At 37.7% G+C, this 19,103-nt stretch overlaps 1 protein-coding gene across 20 annotated transcripts in view; it reads left to right on the top strand.

Moving 5' to 3' along the window:
- The window catches only part of SUPT3H (SPT3 homolog, SAGA and STAGA complex component), a 285,057-nt gene that overhangs the window by 146,677 nt on the left and 119,277 nt on the right, over window positions 1–19,103 (top strand). The window lies entirely within an intron of this gene.

Raw genomic sequence — 19,103 nt, 5'->3', positions numbered from 1 at the left:
GAAGACCTCATTGCCAATTTTTTTTCTGTTCTAATATTTGTATTAATGCATTATTTGCTTAATGTGTATGTTCTATTATTCTTACTATCCGATGTTTTGATTTCTGTTGAAAAATGATGCAGAAATATTGAATATTTTTCCTTATTGAAAGCCATTGAAGATGTTGTATAAATGAGGCTGTTTTGAATCTCCTTTGTCAGTTTTAAATTTGAACCTCTCCATAGTTTTTAATTAACGTTCAACAACACATCTTTAAAAATCAACTACGGTATTTTACACCATGACACGAACCTACCACCCGACATTTCATGTTAAGGTATATTTTGTATATTTTTATATGTCACCTGTAGCTTGGGAAGCATAACGAACTTTTTTTTCATATTATAGTGATTCTTCAAATGAAATTACCAGCGTGAGTGGGTGTGCATATTAAGTGGAACTAATGTATATAAATTATAGTAATATATATTATGACTAATATTTACATATGATGAGTCACTGGATCAGCTAGAGCTTTGAGCTTCAAGTTCCTTGGTCTTTTCTCTGTAATGAGCCCTTTCAGCAATCAGGAGCAGTTTAAAGTTTCAAGCTAAATTCTATTAATACATTAACTAGAATTAAAAACTTTGGTAAACTGAGAAAATTCAGAATGGGCCAGACCACATAATATATATGTGTGCGTATATAAAATATAAATATTATACATGTATCCTTTATATATTTATATATCATTTGTGTATTTTAACATATAATATTTTAATACAAATAAATAAAGCCTCCCTTGCCCACTGTTTGCCTGCAGACAGGTGCTTTCCTTCAGGTTTGCACTTAATCCAGCAACTGTTCGGTGGGTTCCTTATCACAGCAAACACTTTGAAGTCCCTTCCAGCTCCAGGTAGTTTCTTTCTGCTCTTACCTCGGTGCTTTATCCCTGTTTCTGCAAACTCCCGGAGTCTATTTGATGGGGTTTGTTTGCTTATTAAGCTCCTCTCAGTCTGTCCCAATGTTCCCTGTGGCTCCTGGGGAGGGGACAACCTCTCTCCCTTCTCCACAGGTTAAACATGCTGCTCTAGGTGTATATTTGTAATTCTTGCTTTAGCTCTTAACTACTACAAAATAACATATTCTTTTTGTTAATGACCCCATTGATTTACACAAACCCATGGTTGTGGCTTCGCTTGTCCTTTAGCAATAAAGTGGTGAAGAGTCTGTGCTTTTATATCCCGCGGAGGCTTAGCTGAGCTGAGCTTTACAGCAAAACGGGGCTTTTGAGAAAAACGTGTGGTCTTTGCACTTCAATCACAGCCCGGCACTTACTTGGGGAATGACCGTGACCCGGGGTTAACCCTGCGTGGGGTGTAGGAACATGTAGGATTTCCTGACAGAAGGAAGAATGGGAACGGAACGGCAGATAAACAGCTTTTCTAACCTTTCCCCTCTGAGCCCAGGACGGCACTTCATTTCTGAGGAAGTGAAAGTATCTTTAATAGCTCATTGCTTTGACCTCTGACATTCACATGCCGGAACTCTTAAATCAGGAGCTTTTTACGTGCTCCGGGCTTCTGATAGGGTTTTTTGCACATTTGTCATCCTTTGTAACTGTACATCCTTATTGAGCTATTACTATGTAATAGCTTTAGATGGAGGTGTTTGGGTGGGATTTATATTTTGTACTAGAAAAAAGCAATTTTTATAATTGAAACTGACTGCAGATGTAAATTTATTGCTTACTACCTGGATTTTGTCACATTACTCATGTTAATGGACTACACAGTTCTCATTATGTAATTTAATGATTCCTTCTCAAAATTCATGTCCATTTTGCCATCTCTAATATGTATAAGGCTAAACTGTAGGAATTGCTTTTATGCCTGCAGCACATTGCAAACATCTTTCATGGTAAACATTCGTTAAGAACAGCTCATACTAGTTGATTAAGTCCAGGTTTGAACTTCTGAATTAAAAAAATAAGTTGCCAGTGTAATTACTAATTACCATTGATCGTTTGACTAGTGATATCTCAGAGGTTTATAGTTCCACCTTCTTATTTTCAAAGTTGATCTCTGTTAGGTCAGGGTCTGGTTTGGACTGATTTATGCTATATGGTCAATTCTTCCAACCACCGTATACTTCTTGAAGTCCGGCTACTATAGCTGATGACTGCACTGATAAAACTCAAATTCTTGAAAAGCGGACTTTTTATAAAGTCTGCATCACATTTTATGACCTTTTTTTGGTGTATTTTGAACAATATGTACACTGCTTTACATTAAGTGAAATTCTGCTAAAGGTACATACCAATGTGTAGAAGGAAATGAGGATTTTCAGAGGATGGTTCACATCATCCCAAAATTAGTATCTGAGTTAGATGAGAGGAATCCCTTGAGGAATTTAGTTCCTCAGCTGGCTAATAAAAGGATTCCTTTGGTCGTTTGCTGGGGCTTGAATATCTAGAAGATAGATAGGGGTAAAAGTGGAGAGGTAAATTCCAACCAATTTGGGTCAGAATGCTGGCGTGAGTTTGATTTTTGTTCTTTTGGATATATTTTAATTATACTAAATGTTTTGTTATTTGCCTATCAAACAATATAAACCAAAACACTCTAGAATGAGAGTTCTGTACAATTTTTGTTCAAGCATAGAGTGTTTGAAGAGCACAATTAATTTAAGTTTTAATTTGAAATCAAATTCGCTGCTGACTGATCGTGTTTGTTTAGTGACTGATCTTTATGTTTTTATAAATGCCTTCATGTTACCCTTAAAACTGTGGTTTTTTAATGTATGTTAAGACTAGAGGTTCCAGTCAAGGCTATATTGTTTTTTATGGTTAAGTGCAAGTAGTGGATATCTGTTATAAGGAAAGTTTTGCCTACAAAAAAGTTGCAATGGGTAATGCAAAAAGATGTTAATGAAAATGGGACAAGCCTTCAGTTTATTTACCATTCAAAGTGGAACGAGGACTCTTTTAGTTATTCTTTCATCATATCCAATACAATTTGCATGTGCAGTAAGAAGATTTTTAAGCATCTTTTATTAATATAATAATCTATTAATATCTACTAAGATCCTTAGAAAGAGAACTCAAAGAACCTGCTTTAGGACAAATCAATGTTATTCAGCACTTTATCACAAAAAAAGAGGCTGTAATGAAAAGACACGGAATAAGAATTTTTCTTGGTTATTAAAATCATAGAATCATTTCGGTTGGAAGAGACCCTCAAGATAATCAAGTCCAACCATAACCTAATTCTGGCACTAAACCACGTCCCTAAGAAGTGAAAAGAATCCAATGAGAAGCAAGACCTCAAAATCCAGTGATCTACGTTTTGTTTCTCAGGGAAGAGAGTAGATTCGTTTTTCCATCATGAAAGAGGTTTTAGCAGTAGCACAGTGTTCAGCAAGGAAATATGAAAAATTACACATATGCACACCAAAAATACAAATGTGCTTATAAACAGCAGAACTCAAAAGTTCATATATATAAAAATATTAATATTAATATTAATATTAATATTAATATTAATATTAATATTAATATTAATATTAATATTAATATTAATATTAATATTATCATAATAATACTTTACCTACTCATCAGCAACCTTCCCAGTCCATGAAACCCTGACTGCTCAGAGGGGCAGCTACAACACATCATAACAGCCTTGATCTCCATCCTTTAAATATTTTCTCCACTGGGATTCTTTGTGAATGGTGATAAGTCATTGCAGAGACAGGCATGAATGATAGAATTCATGTTAATAGAGTTGTGGTTTACTCCCCGTCAGCTAATGTGTGTCTGCTAGAAGATGGACTCTGATCTCTTTGATTGATGTCTAGTGATTTAAGTCAAACCCACTTGGTTGGCTCTTTTAGAATGCAGTCCTGTCAGCTTTAAGGAACTTGGACTGCCCAAAATCATGTTGGACATTATATCTGTGTGGATTTTTTTGATCACTTGGTTTTATCTTCCCATAGAATTTAATTTCATACAATTTGTACTGCTGCCTAGTATCTATTAACAATCCATTCTTGTTTCCTTTGTAGGAGCATGATTTGGGTATTGTGTTACATAAATGCATATATGAACACTTCACATATACACATAGATTTTTCTTTTTCTAGTTTATTACTATTAAACATTAGTTGTCTCTTACACAGATAATACACTTAATTCAGAATCTCAACCAAAGCACAGAACACAGGTCAGCAGGTGAATAATCTATACTGGAATACATAGATTATTTTAAATTGTGGCAATAAATCATAGGCAGACCATTCATAATGACATGCAGAGATTCAGCAGTATGTCAAGTCCTGAGTAAATCCTGTGGTGTAAATTGTTTTTTGTAGTAGGGACTTAAATAAAGATTGGGTAGTGATTTGAACAAACTTGGAAAAGGAATGGTGAAAATTACACAGACAAGCACAAGGATAGTTTTACTAATAGGATAAAGATAGGTTTACTGATAGGAAATGCTAAGTACTTAATCATGATCAGCATGAATTTTATGTTTTCAAAGGGCTGTATGTTTTCCGGATGAACATGGTGTGCTTTCTTCTCTTCCCAGCTGTTAACCATTTTCTTGCAGTCTAAAGCAAAAGGGAGAACTCATAGTCACTTGTCCATCCAGAGAAAAAGAGATAATGGCAATGGGATAGGGGAGTAGGAAAAATGAGAATTTAAACTTAAACTGGGCTTAAACTCTGCCAGGGGAAATTTAGGCTGGATATTAGAAAAAAATTCTTTACAGAGAGAGTGATCAGGCATTGGAATGGCTGCCCAGGGAGGTGCTGGGCTCACCGACCCTGGAGGTTTTTAAACTGAGATTGGACATGGCACTTAGTGCCATGATCTAGTCAATGGACTGGAGTTGGACCAAGGGTTGGACTTGATGATCTCTGAGGTCTTTTCCAACCCAGCCGATTCTGTGATTCTGTGAAACAGAAATGAGGATAGAGCTTTCTTGGTTCTTTACAGCCTTCTCTGACATAGTTTTTAGGAAGAAAATAAAAAGAAAAAATATATCACAGTTGTTATTCATTCACAAACTGGAATAGTCATTTTAACGTATGTAATCTCTATGCTGTTCTCAAATCCTTCAGTTCCAGGTTTGTTTACCATGTTTTTGAACTGTTAGACTTGTAACATTTATATACATAATTGCAGCATTGCTGGCATTCCTTTTAAATAAGAAGGAATTGAAACTAGCTCGTTCATTAATTGAAGTTGCCCACTGATACAAAGTGTGAAGCACCATTTGCTCCTGATCCCAAAGATACGTGCGACTGTCAGTCATGCAGCCCTCCTAATGGGAAAAGTCCTTGTTTTATGAGTCTGTTTTAAAACAGTAATAAAGTTTCCTGTGTAGGACATTAATTAGAAGGGTTATCAAAATAGGACAAACTAATATAATTTGTGATTGTACAGAATAAAGGAAGTTGAGGGTACCAGAGGGACCTAATGAATCACAGGATGGAAACAATCTCCTGGCTAACTAAACATTCAGACTTTGTACTGAGTCGTAGGGTGTATATAGAGCTCGGCAAACCGGAACGCGCCGTGTGTTTACATGGGTGGGATAAAGGAGTTCACAAAAACCATCTGGGAAAAGTCCTCCGGCCATTCATTCTCTTCCTACAGTGGGGTAAATTAATCGACACTCGTATATCTGCAGCAAACACGTGGCACACCTGCCCTGGAAGAACTCGAACTGGAAAATAAGTCTGTAATGTAAAAAATGGGCTGGGTACCAGCAATGTACATTGCTCGTGTCTGATGGAATGGAAAAGATTTTGTCTCTAGCAAGGGGTTTTTAATTGTTCCCTGTGCGTTTACATCATTTAAATGCAGTCACTATTTAGATTGTGTTATTGCATAGGTAGAAGTAAGTGGAAGGGCTGTTTTTCAAAAAAGTATTTGTTCAGTTTACAGAGTAGTATACCGTAGGTTTTATCATTCTGAGTATATGTTTTTTCTATATACTGAAGAAATTTGAATAGACTCAACCCATTCACTGCCATTGTATAGAGATCAGATGCTGTTACTCCTGTACTGAAGTACAGTGACAGTGTCTGTCGTTTGTGGATGGAGATGACACTAGTTTAAAAAGGCCCACATCAGACACAAGACACTGTTTTCTCAATTTCTTGTTAAAAAAAAAATAATAATATTTTTAATATTTCTTGATTGGCAATCACTTGATTTTAGATTACTTGAGCAAGTGGAGAGCATTTCATCTTTAATATATTAGAGTATTACACAATGTCTTTTAAGGAGGCATTTTGTGGAAGATTTAAGTTGGAAACAGTGAAGTCTTATCTGACTTTTGATGAAGTTTTGCCTTTTCTTCTTTGCTAATTTATATGAAAAGGGATGTTCTGAGTTTTCTACTCTAACACTGGCTGTTCCTTGTTCACCATATTCAGACGTATTTATTCTAAAGCACAGAATCTACTTCAGGACATAGTTCAGGAGTCCTAATCAGGGACTCTGGGCTCTCTCTGTGTTTTCTATGAAGATGAGAAAGCACTGACTTAATCAAAAGGTTTATTTTCCATGGATCTTTCTGCAGAGCCAACACATGCTGTGGGATAGAGCTGCTGCCTTTTGCCTGGTCGTACAGAGATGCTGCTCAGTGTCCAGTGGTGATGGACATCACCGATCTGAGAAGTGGAAAGGCTAAGATACTGCTGTTAAGAACCCTAAAAAAAATCAAACAGAAGGAAATGAATAATTATGTCCATATTATAGTAGCAATGTGTTCCTTAGTGAAGGAAAAAAAATCCAAATTGTTGACTAGATTGAATGGAAAAAGGAATGTGATCAATCTTGTCTTGTAGTGCATAGAAAATACAAAGAATGAAGGTCGTGTAGGCAAGCTGTAATCCCTGTATTTCCTCATTTTCTATATCAATCTTTGGGCCTTTAATAACAATAACATAGGTTTATGTGTGGTGTACATGTGGGCGTATATATGTGTCTATTTATACAGGTCTGTTTCTTCCACATCAGATTCCTGTTTAGGCTGTTGAGCAAGAGGAATTAATTTTGTATGAAACTGCACTCATGGAGGCTTTGGAATTTATGGCATTCTTAAATATATATGTACTCAATTACCTTGGCTTCTGGGGCTTTTATGAATCAACTGATGATAAGCTGATCCCAGCCTTAGTTTCCAAACTACAAATACATCCTCTGTTTAATTTTCATATATTCTGTTAGGAGTGCAGCATAGATTAGTAGCTATTGAAATCTCGGATGAGATGAGCTGAGACATCCAGGATGTGTTTGCTAATTATATTGATGTCATTTATTATTTTGCTGAAGCCCTGTGTAGTTCTAGGTAATTGGCTGTTTAGAAAAGAACGAGCAAAATCTAACAACTTGAAGAGTAATCATTACATTTTTGTTGCACAATGTGATGAACTCTGGTAAATAAGAATTTTGTCAATGGTTTTACTCTCTAGTCTCCTTTATTGAAAATGTCTATGATTGAACAGGCCTTTGTTGAGAGTATTTTTGACTTAGCCTAAAAAATGTCTCAAGTAATTTAGCTGGTTTTGGGTTGAAATGAAGGAGCAATCTGACTGTCTGTGAAAAATCATAGTTATAATCCAAGCTTCAGAAATCAAATGGAAAAATTATATTCAGGGTTTCATTTTTTTTTTTTAGCTTGTTTGCACAATGTAAATTGAATAAGTACATGAACATGAGAGTAAAGTCCATATCTGCATGCAAAGACCCTTCTCATCTAGTAGTCTGATTCTGGCAGCAAAAGCACATGTGTATCTTTGAAATCAGTTCCAGAATCCAATAAACCATGGAGTTTTAGTTATTATTTTATCATCTTACTTGCTTTGTTTCAAATAATTGTCCAAATATGTTAATTATCAGTGCCTGGTAGAGGGTAACATTCCTCCTGCTTTTTCTCCGAGATCCTCATGGATTCACCTCAACAAACATAAAGGCAAACTAACATATTTTTCTATACCTGAGATAACGACGCCAGATCATCTTCTGTGTCAGGGGAGATAAATGGATACTTCTAGGATGTGACTTCTCATCTCTTAAAGTAGTTATTTAACAGTCTGGCCATCCATTTAAAATTGTAAGTGAAGTGCATCTCACCTCTAGGATAATCGGCACTAGCTGTATTTTTTGTTTGCCATTTCATTTTTTAATTGATTCTGTCAAACAAAACAGTAAATGTTAAGTTGCGAAAGACAAACGGATTTATGGGTATCTGTGGCAAAAAGGGGCAGTGTTAAATTCTGCGTGGTCTGTAAGTGTAACTCGTAAACCTTAAAGGTCATCTCAGAGTGTTTAACAGAGCAAATTCATTGTAGTTTCTACATCACCTTATCTGATTTCAAGCAAACCTGATAGTTTCAGAGTAACTTTTTTTAGGAAGATTGGCTTGTTAACAGTGTTATGCAGTTACAAGGAAATGTGGTCACAGCTGGTCCTGGTTTCTTGGCTAATCCACCTGATTGGAAACAACAGGTTTTTGATATTTTTCCATTTCTTACACTGACACCTAGTGTTCAGAGGTCTTGAGTTTCTAATACTGCACTTTTTTAATAGATCACTGTCAATACTGAAGTTCCCCACCTTTGTAAAAATCTTCCATTTCTGTTATTCTTCAAAAGAAAACAAGAATCGAAGGTAAAGGTGTTACCATCATTCAAAACAGTTTTACTTTGGAAATACAAATCGTCCACCACTACTAAAAAACTTGGCAAAAGCTATTTTAGTTCTTGAAGAGCTTCAAAATCTGTTTTCTTAATATTTAAGTACTTCAGTTTTGGCAAATGCAACTCTTTTGTGTCTCCAAGTGTCACTGGCCAACAAAAACAGTGATAACAGCAGAAACGCTTGGATCAGTATTTGTTTAATTGTGGGGGATGACAATGCTTTTTATTTCTGTGTTCTTTTATCTTCTAGCCACGAGTTCTACCTGATAGGAGTGTTGATGGCAGCACAGTCCTTGAGCAGACAGAAAATAACTTGTACACAAACACCATCACAAGCAGTCTTTTATCTCAGACTTGCAAATAAATGGAGCAATCCAAGGGTGGATTGTAACCTGTTCCCAACAAAGACAACTGGCAGTGTCACTTACTCTGTGACTCTTGTACCTGTGATTTTGCCATATGTTAACTGGAGATCTTTCATCCTTTGAGAATTTAGTGTGTCTGTATCTAAAGCTATCAAAGAATTTTTGTGTCCTAGTGATGGGTTCTATAGAAAAGGGAAACAGAGGTGGAGAAAATGCATATTGAACTTATCCTTGATTTGATCCTTCTTCCGATTTTCTTGCCATTACTTTTTCTGTAGGTGCATCAAAAAGCTGCTTTTCTGCACCAAGTCATACATGTGTTTCAATTTTCCGATACACTTAACTACCTTGCCTTCTCAGAGAAGAGGAGGTAGTGACAGTTCACTGAATACCCACCTAGGTGATGGTCTCCTTTGAGCTTGCCCTTGATTTCCTACCTGATTTCCTAACAGGCCAGGATTTTACTATAAAAACGTTTTCTTCTCATAAACTTTGGTAAACTGTATTAGCCAGATGTCACAGTTTAATTCTACGACTTTAAGCAGAACATTTCTCCCAAGTTGTCTCTTTCCTTGCAAACCCATCGCTTGCACAGTCTAGATTCTTGTGCTCTTCAGATACTTGGTGTTTAAAAGAGCAGTGTGGCTGGTCCAAGACCTTTTCACGTGAGGTGATGGAGTTAGTGGCTTGGTCAGAGGAAGGGCATGAAGGAAATAAATTTGATAAAACATGTCAGGAGCTCTGTACCAACTGATACAGAAATGATCCTCTCAAAAAACTTTACAGTCAATCTAATTCAGCTGAATTGTTTTTAATACAGCTGTTAGGTACAGTGGATTCCATGCAGCAGTTGTATCTGTGATTTACATAAATATTCCTGAACTCCGATCACTCTGTTTTTATGCACTCTTCCTTTAAATGTCAACATATAATCTATCAATTTAGATGTTAGATGCTGTACTACGTCACTGCCTATCCATAGTTTTGTCCCTGTGAACCAGAGTGCGTAGGGAAAAATAGACAACAGAGAGAAATGTTACTTGTAGGACATCACTTACTTGGCTTCTTTAGGCATTTGTTTTTAGGGTGAGGTGAAATTGGACTTAGCATAATGATTTATCTCTAGTAAAGGATGCCTTGGATAACCAGCTCAGATGTAGATATGTATGTTTAGTTAGATATCTCCCACCTGAGAGTAATAGAGCCCCCATGACAAAAACCTCGAAGCAATCAAAATAAAAGGAGGATAATGGGAACTTCTCTGATGGCAAAAGGAAATTATAACAATGCCAAAGGAGAAGCAAAGTCAGAGAAAATAAAGACATACTGGAGGCCCAGTTTTCTGGCCAGGAAGAGGCACATAGTGTCCCATATATGAATACTTTCAAGGGAGGGGATTTATGAAAATTCAGGTTGGAGCTGATCCAAGACAGAGTTAGGACAAGGAAAGTCTGTGCATTTGCTGAAATCTGTGTGTTCTATGTTTTTTTACAGATGAAGAGAGAAAAAGAAACAGGAAAAGATTTGTAGAGACAGGCTGGATTGAGATATGGTCTTTTTAAAAGAGAGTATAGACGGAGGACATCTGTGCATCGTGAGCGAAAGTGCCAGAGAACAAAGAAAAATTGAAAACTAAGTAGGCAGGATATGATGCATCTACCGAGATGGGTCAGAGTTGGGAAAAAGGCCAGAGATTTATGACGAGAAAGTGTTCCGGAACAAAAACTAGGTGCAGCTTTGTGGGAATGCAGATATTCTCTCTTGTAGCATAAAAAATATGGCGCTAAAAGAGGAACCCAGGTTGCAAATAAGGAATAGGAAGCCTGAGATTCAGCAAAGAGTTTTTTAAAGAAGTGAAAGAAAAGGAAGATGAAAGATGAAAACAAACCTGTAATGGAGGGAGTTTGGAAGAGGATCCCATGACCCTCCCTCAAGGCATTTAATAACGAGAATGGGAATAATTGAAATGAGAGGCAGAAAGGTTTGAAAGTGAAACCATGTCTGGTGCCTTGGAGCTTGCAGAAGGTCTGGTCTAGAGAATGGGTTTGGAAAGTGGCTTTATAGGACATTAAGTACTGATGAGAGGGAAGCCATCAGGAAGTAGCAAATGGGGCGATAATCAGCAGATGTGTTGTTCCCAAACTGAACCTCAGGTGAGGCCATAGAAAATAGGTGGATAATGACCAAACGGGTGGAACATGATCATTGGTGTCACCATGATGGAGAGCACAGGGCTAAGAAGAAAGGGAGAGAGAGTTTCTACATCCCAGGCATGAATTCATGGTAAAATGGAAAGACTGGTGGCAAGTTCTTCTTCTGTGGACATCACCATACACTTTGGAAGTCTGAATGAATTCATCTTTGCACCATCATAACATGCAGGCATATGTAGAGAGCGTATGTATATATGCATATATAGATTAATAATGGGCACTTGTATAGGGATACACAGCCTGATGTTAGCATATCCACTTCAGTATACTCAGAAGATACTGCTCACTTTAGTGATGAGAAATTAAAGTAGAAAGAAGGCAAAGTAAGTTTTCTCCGTGTCATGAAGCAAATGAGCAGCAGAGCTGAAAAAAGTTGACCAGTTGTAGCTGAGAGGGAAGCTGTGCAAAGCTATTTTATATTGATGGTCTGTGTCTCAGCCAATTGGATTTTTATTTGACAATCCAAAGGTGTAATAACTTTTATTGTATGAGGAAGAAAAATACATCAAGGCTAATAAATAATGGAGGACCTACTAGGGATATGCATCAATGCATGTCCTGGTCTTATGTATATACAAGCTTAATTGTGTCCTTTTTAATTTTGCTGTTTGATTCAACGGGATTGTCAGGTAATCGTCCTATTGAAAGAACAGAAGAGGATAAAATTTCAAATAACTTTGTTAATCTCTTCTGGCTGCTAAAAGAAAAGATTTATTGGTATCAAATTTTATTGCATTCTTAGAATGTAGGGATTGATTGGCTGCTAGTTTAGCTTACTTGTCTCTTCCAGTTAGAAACCCAAACACGACAGAAGAAAGACATCGCATTGAAGCTGACGTGCAACAAGTGAGTGAAAGTTCACTTGGCTTTTCCTCTCGGCACCAGGTGCAAAAGTTGGCTAAAAGTGCTGTGGCAGGCAGTTATTTTAAAGCAGTTTCTGGTTTAGTGTTTTATCAAGCCCAGGAGTAAAATATTCTGCAACTACTGCACTTTCACAAAGCTGCTTTTTAAGGTAGAACTCTGAATTGTTTAACTAATTAAAATGCCCCAGTACAAACATTAATCATACCATAACTGTTAATGATAGGGTTTGCAGGATTTGTGGAGGGCTGTGTATGATATTTTTAAAGTATTTCTTTGTTTAATACACAATACGCTTGGGTTAATGGAATATACCAGAGGTTCTTGAAATCTTGAGGAATATTTGTGATTTTCTGCATCCCCTCTTCTAAATGCTGGGAGGACAAGGTCTATTCATTTCTGAGGAGAGATGACTGACAGTGTCCTGATTAATGACTCAATCGGGTTGGTTTTTTTCTTGAGTAGCTGCTCCATTACAGCTTTATAGTATGCTTTACAATAATAGTTCTCTAAACTGCAGCTTTCTCAAAGCGGGAAGGTGGTGGCTCAATGATGACATCAGCTCCAGAAGTGTAAAGTTCAAGTGGTTTGCATGTGGGATTGCCAAATAACACGGGTTTGGTTTGTTTTCATTTTATTAAACAGATTCTTCTCCCCAGATGTCTTGGATTTCTGTGGTACCCCCCTTCGCCTTTGATTCTTGCTCCTTGTAACTAACAACTTTTATTAGTCATCCCACTAATACTCAGCGTTTTTACTCAGCACCTGTTGTCTTCAAAGCACTTTGCAATAATAACTCGTTAATCCTCACACTGGTCCTGAATTACACTGTCATTCCTGTTCACATGTGAAAATGTGAGCTCGATGACTTGCCTAAAATTGTGTAATGGTTTTGACACCTGTACGAGGACTAAGTCTGCCTATTCTATGTCTGCACTACCCAGGCTGATCCTCTGGCCTTTCTACATGCTGAGTTTGTGGCATGCCGGTTATAAATTGAGCATTTCCTTTTGGTTAATGACATATTTTTACCCTGATTGCTCTGGTATTTCAGTCCTGAACCCCGCAGAAGAACTAAGCTGGAAGGAGCCTCAAGAGGTCATCTGATCCATGTCTCTCATCCTGAACTAATTTTGGCCTTTGTTCAGGAAAGCTCTTAAATATATACATATAAATGGATATGTATGTGTATATATACAATTATTTATTGAATCAGGTCACATTTGTGGAAGAATTGTGGATAACTGCCTAATCAAAGTTTGATGTAAGCTACCAGCAGTTGCCTTGAAATACTTGCACAGGATATAATGATTGATATTGCTGTGGGAAGTACCAGTGCTGACTGTGGAAGTTGATGGTGGTAAATCCAGTGGTGTGACGTCTGGAAGTATTGCTTCCTTTTTATTTTCTATTCACTACCTCAAGTAAGGTAGTGATTTTGCTTCTGTAATAAACCTTCAGCTAGTTTTACTGTTCTTGGCCTGTCCATTTGAAAGCTACAACTTTATGGAAACAAAATGAAATAGAGAGTTCTCTAGTATGTCACAAATCATAGTTAAAGCTGGAAATCCAGCCTGACGCTGTGGTCTTGATTTGTATGGTTTGCCTACCCTTTTTTATTTCTGCAAAGCAGTATGTGTATTTGAAGGCTGGTGTTTCAGCCAGGATTTTCAGTCTTAACTGTGAATTTCCTTTCTTTAACAGGTTTAAAGCAAGCCTTTCAAATTGCTTCAGTGTAGCTTTTAAGACTTGAATTTCCTTTGTGTTCATTTTGGTCCTTTTCCAATATTTATCCATACATTTGAAACTCATTCAAATCTATGGGAGAAATTACAATGGGAGGTGGTGGCATTTCTGTTATAGTAGAGTTGGTTCAAATGGCGTCTGATTTTGAACTCAAACAAAAAAATTCAGGGTCTTTCTCAAGCGTTACAGGGTTCATGTCCTGCTCAGAGATCCCTAAAATTACTGTGTCTGGCTGGAAAAAAAGAATTCTATTTCCTGAAGAATTGAGAGGTTTTGACATTTGCTGTTACTCTTTCTTTCGAACAAAACTAAAAGCTGTTTTTAAAAAAAATGTAAAAATCTACCAAGGTGAAGAGGAATCTAATCTGGACGGTAGTTCAGTGGGAATCACAGAATCACGGAATGTCAGCGGTTGGAAGGGACATAAAAAGCTCATCCAGTCCAATCCCTCTGCCGGAGCAGGAACACCCAGATGAGGTCACACAGGAAGGTGTCCAGGTGGGTTTGAATGTCTCCAGAGTAGGAGACTCCACAACCCCCCTGGGCAGCCTGTTCCACTGTCTGTCACCCTCACTGAGAAGAAGTTTCTTCTCAAATTTAAGCCAATGGTCAAGTCTCTGCTTGCTGGAAGAACATTTGAAATTGAGTGTCCTGTATGCTGAGTACCATAACACAGGGCTGGTGAATACGTCTTTTGATGTCATTATTTCTCTCTGTGATCTTAGCCATAAACTTGTAAAGTTTTGCTCCGTACCTCTACACAAAATTGTTTTGTTTCAAGAAATATGATTTTTCCACTGGAAGAATGTTTCATTTCAAGGTGCTGACCAGTGCTCATGATTAAATTATTCATATAATTCACATGTGCATCTAATCCAAAATAATACTTAATAGCTGTTATTTGTAGTTCAGAAATTCAACTTAATTTTTATAAATCTTTTCCTTCAGCTATAGCTGCAGGGTCTCATAAAAACTTGACCACTTTGTGTTTATTCATTTTTAATGGTAATTAATTCATATTAGTGGTGAACTTGTTATTTCCAAAAGGTATTTTAAACCATTTGCAGGTTTAAGCCTTCTTCCTTAATGTAATACAATACTAAATGCAGCAAAGTGTTGTCTGAACAGATTGTGTGATTCAACATTAGAAACATCTATTGATTGTCTGATCTAGTGATGGATTTTTTTTCTTAGCATATGCAAGCATATAGCTTATAAAGAAGAATGTTTCCGTGTTTAAGGAGAGTTTTCTTCCTCATTTGTTCTCCGTATTTTCATTTTAGGACAGTTTTTTAAAAGGTCATTATAAAGAAAACTTAATCAGATCAATTTAAACCTGAGGAGAAAAACTGAATGAAACCAGTAGTCTTGTTGCATCAGTACTATATGTTTGCATGTCTGAAGTCTGTGACAATTCTCTGCTATATTTTGTTATTGTGCATTGGTGGCCCAACCTCCATTTGAAAAATTATATCAATCTTATTCTCTGTTAGAATAAAGTCAGTATTGTGAAGTTTATTTTCTTCTATACATCTTTATGACCAAGAGGCACTTTGTTCCATTCCAAAAAGCAAATACTGGCTTCTTACAAATTCTTGCTAAACTTTCCATCTATTCTAATATCTGCTAAAATATCCACAGCAGTTGACTTTCTAAGGCTATTTATGTTGCGTGTTATGTTTATATGTCTGTCATTTGCTGTCTGTCATCCCGGACTGTAAGCTTTATTTGACAATGTCACTTTATGTGACTGTAGGACGGTCAACATTGCAATCCTGTGACCCATCAATATCAGTAGCATATTGTTACAATATGCATAATCAATAAGAGAATAAATATGTGTTAAAAATGAATGCATAAATGGAAAAAGGATTTATTGTTTAACTTATCTTTGAAGATATTAGAATTTCAATTTAAGAAAGTCAAGTGACTCTAGGTAGGCCCTTTTTTTGATGTTTTCATGTAACTCTGATCTAGTATAACTAAGCTGTCTAAGCTGCTTACAAATGTGTCTTCCAGGAGTATGCGTGATTGAAACAGCTGCTCAAAATCACGGTAATGAAAGGTTTACATCTCCCCATTACGCATTTCGTATGCACAGTATGTACACTTGTGCTCATGAAAATGCGTACACACCTCTTTTGGGGAGCAGGAACGGGGTATTCCTTGTTCATAGATTTAATTAGCTGTTTTGCTCGTATCTTCTAACTACAGCTCCTGCAGAACTTTCTACTCTGTATACACAAAAGATGAGTAAGAGGTATTTGTAGGTGGATTTCTGTATCAAATCCTTCATTATCATGTAATTTCGGGGGTTTTTTCAGAAGGGGATTTTCTTTTTTATATGAGCAGTTAGGCCCTTCGGCAGTCAACCTAATAAAGACTTAATGTCTTATAGATATGGTGCAGTTTTGGAGGATGATTAGCACAGGAGTTTACATTTCATATTCTGAGGGAAATGTAGTGCTGTATGCACCATGTTTCATTAGGGTTGGAGACAGCAAGAGGCTCTTTTGTGGAAATGTTTCTGTCACTGTCAGTAGAAACATGCCCGTCTGGTTGAAAAACAGCCTGTGTCTTACCAGTTCCCTACTTCTAAGCAATTGCAGTAGGAGAATGTGAATCTTAACCTGTCACAACTCATTTCAATTCTAAATTTTTATTAAACTTCCAAATAGTACAGTAATATAAGTAAGTATGGGAGACAGGACTGTGTTCCTGCTGCTACCATTCTCAGGTGCTGGAAGCGTTGTAATTAGTGTTTATTACTATTAATATTTCGTAGTTAGGTGTGCTGGAACTCCCAACTAGTCTTGGCAAAGGGATGTGAAACCAATAAGGTTGGCTTGGGTCAACTGCAGAGCACTGGATTGCCATTCTCTTTCTCTCTGTTTTGCTGACTGTAGACTAGCAATTACATGCATTCAAAAAAATGATCTATAGCATATTTGTTGTAGATATCCGTGCCTTTTTACAGAAACGGTGAACACATCTGCTTTTTTAGCCATGTCAAGATCCTTTTTGGCAAGATCTGGTTGCCTAACGGAAAATGTAAGTTCCTACATCCATTGTTTTTCTTCGAGAATACATGGGTGTCAGAGGCTTTTCCTGTGATCCCAGGTTCCTTTTTGTTGATGCTGTTTTTGTGGGGGGTTTTGTTTGGTTGTTTTTTTGCATTGCAAGCCCGGGCTGGTGGTTGCAACCTGTGTTTGGTGGATGAGCTATTGGAAATGTATTTGGAATGAGATACTTAATGTCCTGGTAGATAGGAGTGGGGGTATACTTGATTTAATAATGAAGAGAGAAAAGCAGGATTCACATCTGCATTCAGATACCTGAATTCAGGTCTATATGTCTGCTATAGATATCTAAGTACCCACTGTAGCCAGTGAAGAGGAGTCAACTCTTCATCTCCATGAACATCTACTGTCCAGTCATCTGCATAGCCCTTAGACTCCTTTTGCTGTGTGGACACTTGGACACCTACATACATTGTACATACATAATTTGAGGTGTCACTCTCCAGCTGAATTCTACCCCCAAATTGCTATTGCAAGCCTTTGAAGTGAAGAATCACAGAGTGGTTTGGGTTGGAATGAACCTTACAGATGACCTAGTTCCAACCCGGCTGCCATGGGCAGGGTCACGTTCCACTAGACCAGGTTGCTCAAAGCCCTGTCCAACCTGGCTTTGTACAGTTACAGGGATGGAGTATCCACAGCTTCTCAGTTCCAGTGCCTCACCACCCTCATGGTAAAGAATTTGTTCCTTATATCTAATCTAAATTTACCCTTTTTTACTTCAAAGCCGTTACCCTTTGTCCTATCACTACATGCCCCTGTAAAAAGTCCTTCTCTGCCTTTCTTGTACTGGAAGGATGCTATAAGGTCTCCCCAGAGCCCTCTCTTCTCCAGGCTGAACAACCCCAACACTCAGCTTGTCCTCACAGGTGTTCCATCCATTTGATCACCTCCGTGGCCTCCTCTGGACTTGCTCCAACAGGTCCATGTCCTTATGCTGGGACCCCAGACCTGAACACTGTACTCCCAGTGAAGGAGTGTACGTTGAATTGTGACTTCCTTGTTCTTGGCCTTCTTCATATATTATAGGCATTGCTGCTGCGTTATCGAGCAAAGCCTTTTAGCTTCGTGGAAAAAGCAGTTATCATTACTTTATGTTTACAAATAGGTGACAGAATTTAATGGTGCTGTGTAGTGCTAGGAAGAAAAGCGTCATCTCTGAAGTGTTAGGGCCAGATCTCTTTCTCCCAGCCTTCAGCCTTTTGGACTGAGTTGTTGGGACATGCAGGTAGACCCACCTTCCTGAGAGAGTTGTTTACCTTATTGTCAGTGAGATGGAAACCTCCTCTCACCTTAAAGTAAATATCTAGCATATTTATTCCATAAAAGTGTGTATTTTTGTCCATTTGAACGTATGAACTCAAGTATTTTAAAGAGAGAAAATAATGAGTGGTGATGAGTCATTGCCATTAAGTTAAACCTGTAGCTTTCACTGCTTTCTCTGTAATTGCTGCTCTAATTACAGTCTGGTTCCCATGTTTTCAGGTAACCAGCCATAAAATGACATCGACGAGCAGTTCTAGCTGTAGCAGTATTAAACTCAAGCTACCCTGTCTTAACCGAGTCCCCCAGCAGTAGTCTGCGGGTTCATTCTGCCTCTTACTCTCCTTCAGATCCAGAGAATATCAAATCCTCTTGTGCAAATGCAGTTTCAGGAGATGGATATGGATCTCCCACAGTTTTTGGCTCCTGGCTCAAGCACTACCCCGAGGGCTGAGAGTCAGGTTTGGATCTGCACTGGCTAAGGAAGGATTTGAACTGGTTTCTTTGGCCATGGCCCTGATTGCCCAGGTGATGACCCATAAGAGACTCACTTTTTAGAGAGTGTCTTTGTCTATTCATGGACTTTTTTTTTATTGAGGTGACCCTGCTTTTGAATTTTGTGCAGCACTCACTGCTCCCAGTGTTTATTGAGGGTATCTGGAGAACTAAATCCTCGCAGAGGGACGGTTGTTTGGTGACAGGTCAGTCTCTGAACATTTCAGTCATACTAAAATGATGTCACTGTGGCACACAGTTTTAGGCAAGCTCATGAAATACAGTGGACGTCCCTAGCGAAAATATCATAGAATCATAGAATAGTTTGGGTTGGAAGGACCTTCAAAGCTCATCCAGTGCCACCCCTGCCATGAGCAGGGACATCT

This window comes from Columba livia, chromosome 3, assembly GCF_036013475.1.
Source record: "Columba livia isolate bColLiv1 breed racing homer chromosome 3, bColLiv1.pat.W.v2, whole genome shotgun sequence".
NCBI classification, from domain to species: Eukaryota; Metazoa; Chordata; class Aves; order Columbiformes; family Columbidae; genus Columba; species Columba livia.
The sequence above is the reverse complement of the archived record's forward strand: the minus strand, read 5'-3'. Positions and strand labels throughout refer to the sequence as shown.